We start from the raw sequence: 4,391 nt of genomic DNA, 5'->3' as shown, positions 1-4,391 counted from the left end.
AGAGAGAGAAGAGAAACCAACAGAACTTGTGAAGTTCTTCTTCTAGAAGTTGTTTTAGAATATGATTTTTCAATAAAAAATTTTGACCAGTATAGTTTTTAAAAAAAGCTCAAATATTAAAATTTCCCATACTCATTTCAATTATGGCCATTCACATATTGGGGACATCAACTGAAATATTAATAATTTTAAGCAACCAACCTCTAAGTAATATCCTCAGAGTTTCAAGATTTAACTGAATTAAACTTATTTTTCCTAATCAGTCCTAAAAATAATTACCTGTATACATTCAAAAAATACACATGGGACCTTCATGAACATAGCCAGATATTATCTCACTTATAGTTGAAGAAATTGAAGCCAGAGGATAACAGGAAGATTTTGAATTCACACAACTAGTTGACATGAAAACATATCTGTTGCCTAGCTCACCAAGTTACAAATTGATGGCTAAAAGACCATGAATGTCTTTTCATGAATATTAGAAGGCAAAGGAGAAAAGTTATAGGTGCTGGTAAAGGATGGGATTAAAATCTAGAACAGGATATTGGGTGATCATACAGAGATTGAGGACAGGGGATAAATGATGACCTGGGCTCTCTTTCATTGATTGATAAAACATATATATATATATATATATACACATACATATACATACACACACACACACACACACATACATATATCATACTGATTCTCTGAAACTGGGATCATCTAAACATATATGTTCTAATTCTACCTATACACTCATATGTGCATATCCACCTGTTCTTTATCGCCTATCCTCCTCACAGCTGGGTTCTGATTATTACCTTTTCACAGTGCCAGACCCACAAACCAATCATCTTTCAAGTATCCCATAGCTTTCCCAGAAGAGCAAGTCCGTGTTCCTTTCTCTCTGAGTGATTGCTTCTGTTATGGCACTTTCTCACTGGTGCAGAGCCAAAGCTGAGAGAAATGGCTGTTTGTATTGTTCTCTCCTTGTGAGCCAAATGGAAAATAGCAGCATTTTTAAACACCTGTTTTGAGATTTCTCTAGTTACAGAAAATAGTTGAGCATGATACGGATGAGCAGTGAGAACAAACGAAACCCTTAAAGAATAATACAATGATACTCAACTGTGAAGCAAAATTAAAACAAACAAAAATTGTATGAATTTTGCAGGAGCAGGTACATGGAATGTTAAATAAAACACTTTCTAAACGACTGCAGTTGCCTGCAATCCAGGATGCCATCTGTTACAGACTGTGACTTTTCTCTTTTCTCAGGTGTATCGATTGGAATAAACATCTAGGTAAACTTACTGTGGTCTAATTAATTGAAATTTCCATAAGACCTTCAATTAAGGTGACAAGTTGACAAAGGGGCAGATTTTAACTGCCTTTGATCGCCAGTGAACATATATGCGCCCCAAGCATTTTCTTTTTCTAAACGAATTGACTACTTCACGAATATACTGCACCGTTTCAAAATGTATGTGGATGTTCCTCTAAAGAATACAATCAAAACAGAATTTAAAATGTCGTTACATTTATGTACAGTTTTACCAGTGCATTTCCTCGCTAAAACCACATTTGGGAAGCTGATATTTTCATGTTTAAAAAGTTATTCTTTACAAAAGTAAAAATATACTAAGCTCTTGAGAGTTACTTATCTCCCTGCTATAATAATAACTGTTTTAAAGAGCGACTCCCTGGACACTGGTATAAGGTGGAATCATTCATAGGTCATGAGGTAATGCTTCCTTGCCTCATCCAACTCATTATTAATTCAACTTGTAGAATCTCCTGAATTTATAAAAATATGCAGTTAAGCAAATTCATAGCAAATCCATCATCAGGTATGAGGCCAATCATTCACATCAGTTTTGACTGTATGCAGGATGAACTGATATTTAAGTTGTGTTTCCAGACCTTGCTGTACTTCATAACTACAGATTAGTAGTTAGTAGTTATCCCAGACCCCACCTTCGATGTACCAGATCAAATGCTCTGGAGAAGCCTCATTATCTTCGTCTTACAAGTCTAAGTAACATGAAGAAGTTCATCAGCTATAACTATACTTTCAGAATAAAAAAAATGCACTGACACATGTAAGCTATCTGTGTCTTTGTTAATAATAAATATTCAAAAGTTATAATTACCATTTGAGACCTTAACACCTCAGCTTGAATTAGTTTATTACATCCTATATTATTTGACAGTTCCTTTTGGGTAGCAGAATGAGCTACATGTAGTGTCCAGTAGGGACAAGATACCAAATATTATTAAGAAGCCAGAGGCATTAGAGGAATTTCTTGAATTTTCATAATTGTTCTTAAAACAGCTCATGCTAAAACAAGGAGCCAAGCTCTGCCAAACATTCAGTGGTGCCAGTGCTTGGTAGACTTCATTATAATTAAGTTTTCTGAGGAGAATAATGACCAAGATAACTAGGGAGGAAGGATGACTTCCAAGTTGAAAGATTTCTCAAGGCAGATACCTGCAATTAATCATTGCAAGTAATTTCCCCTTAACCTTGACGATATTGAAGTTATCCTCAGTGATCAAAAATCACAAAGTGCTGTTGTATGATGAACCCCGATACTGGGATCAAATGCTGCTGCCTAAATTGTCAGAAAACATGCCACATTTCTTGGCTGGACATGAGATTTTCTTAAATTAAGGTGATGTACACAGAAGCCTCTCAGGGAGACTTAACATGAGCCTGGAAGTTTGCCATCTAAATCAATTAGCTGTTGGAAAGTTAGGAAATTCCACAATTATCTTTGTTTTTATTCTGTCAAGTACTCCCCTTTTTTGTATTAAAGTGGAGGGTCTCTTAAGACAACTGCAACATCTTTTCACTTGTCTATTAGTATAAATTAATTTACAAATACGTCTATTTTTGCAGAAAGATAGCACATAAGATCTGATGGGAAATGAAAACAAAACAAAACACCAAAATGAAACAGAAAAATTCATGAAAAACGAAAACAAAACAAAACACCAAATGAAACAAAAAGAAGAGCGGTCACCGTTTTTTGTATTAACCAATTTGAACTGGCTCCTTTTTCTTCCAGGGCAGCCCTGACATCACTTGTTTTTTCTGCGTTCCTAGCAGGACAGTGGGGATGCGGTCTTTGCTATTGTCTCAGAAGCCAGTATTCAGATTCCGAAATACCCTCTGCATATAATCTCACTAATAATGATGGTGTATGATTTTTAAAAAGATGTCTCCAAGCAAAAGGCTATTAACTGATTGCCTCATTGATACAAAGCTAAATTTTATTTTTTTATTAAATCATAAACACATAGATCATGTATACATTAATGCGTTTATGGGGTACAATGTGCTGATTTCATATAGAATTAGGAAGACTTACATTGCACTGGTTAATATAGACCTCATCTTGTTTACTTAATTATTGTGTTAAGACATTTATACTCTATACTTAATAGATCAGACATGTATCCTTGCAATATGTACCACAGGTGTGATCTCACCATTCACTCTTCGTCGATCTGACCTCCCGCTAAATTTTATCTTTTATTCTCTGTATTTGAATATTTTGTTTGTATAATATTTATAAAATAAAATATATAGTTTTCCTTGATAAAAGAGAAGTTAAGATGTAATTATTAATTTGACATTTTCTATGGAATTTTAAAAACAAGGAAACAAAAGTTGCTGAAACTATTTTGCTTCTTGCCCTAGAACTTGAACTAAATTTGTGAAATAGTAGTGGATGTAGAAAGAAGAGCACACACAGTTCAGCCCAGAGGCATGATTTTTCTCTGAGCTAGCAAATTGTTTTGGGAAACCATGGCCTAGCCCGCCAGCATCCTTGCTATGCATTCTTTGCCATTCCAGCAGGGTCAGTAGGTAATAAAGTTGCCCCATGCGTTATTGGATCATGGGTGAGACTTTCAGCTTTATTGAAGTCACTATGCTAGATGATAGAATGCAACCAGTAAGGGCTCCGGTTCCTTGAACTGCTAGTATATGAGGCAAGAGGAGGGTTGGTTTGTGAATTTAGCTCGCCTGCTTTGTGTCAGCTGCAAAAGGCATTTATTCCTTAATCACACTTTTGTGCTTTGCCCACACAGAACCAGAGGCAAGAACAAATCAGTAATAGTTTAAATTGATCAAAACTCATGTTTATGTTCATATTTTAAAACTTAGTTCAATAACTCTGTCTTCAGTGGTATCAAAGTCCCTAAATAATGCAGTAGCTTATTTTCAAGATGTATGGTTGAATTTGATAGTTTTTTTTTTTTTTAATTTTACCATTAAATGGTTCTAAACCAGTTTTTGCCTTGGCACAAAATTTAAAGTTGAAATTAGAGCCTAAAATATGACAACAATGTTTTGAGTTAACATTATTTTCAGAATATATAAGGTCTTATGA

The sequence above is a fragment of the Otolemur garnettii genome, unplaced genomic scaffold, assembly GCF_000181295.1.
Source record: "Otolemur garnettii isolate 467f Iridium unplaced genomic scaffold, OtoGar3 scaffold00314, whole genome shotgun sequence".
Classification (NCBI taxonomy): Eukaryota; Metazoa; Chordata; class Mammalia; order Primates; family Galagidae; genus Otolemur; species Otolemur garnettii.
This window is presented reverse-complemented; position numbering follows the sequence as displayed.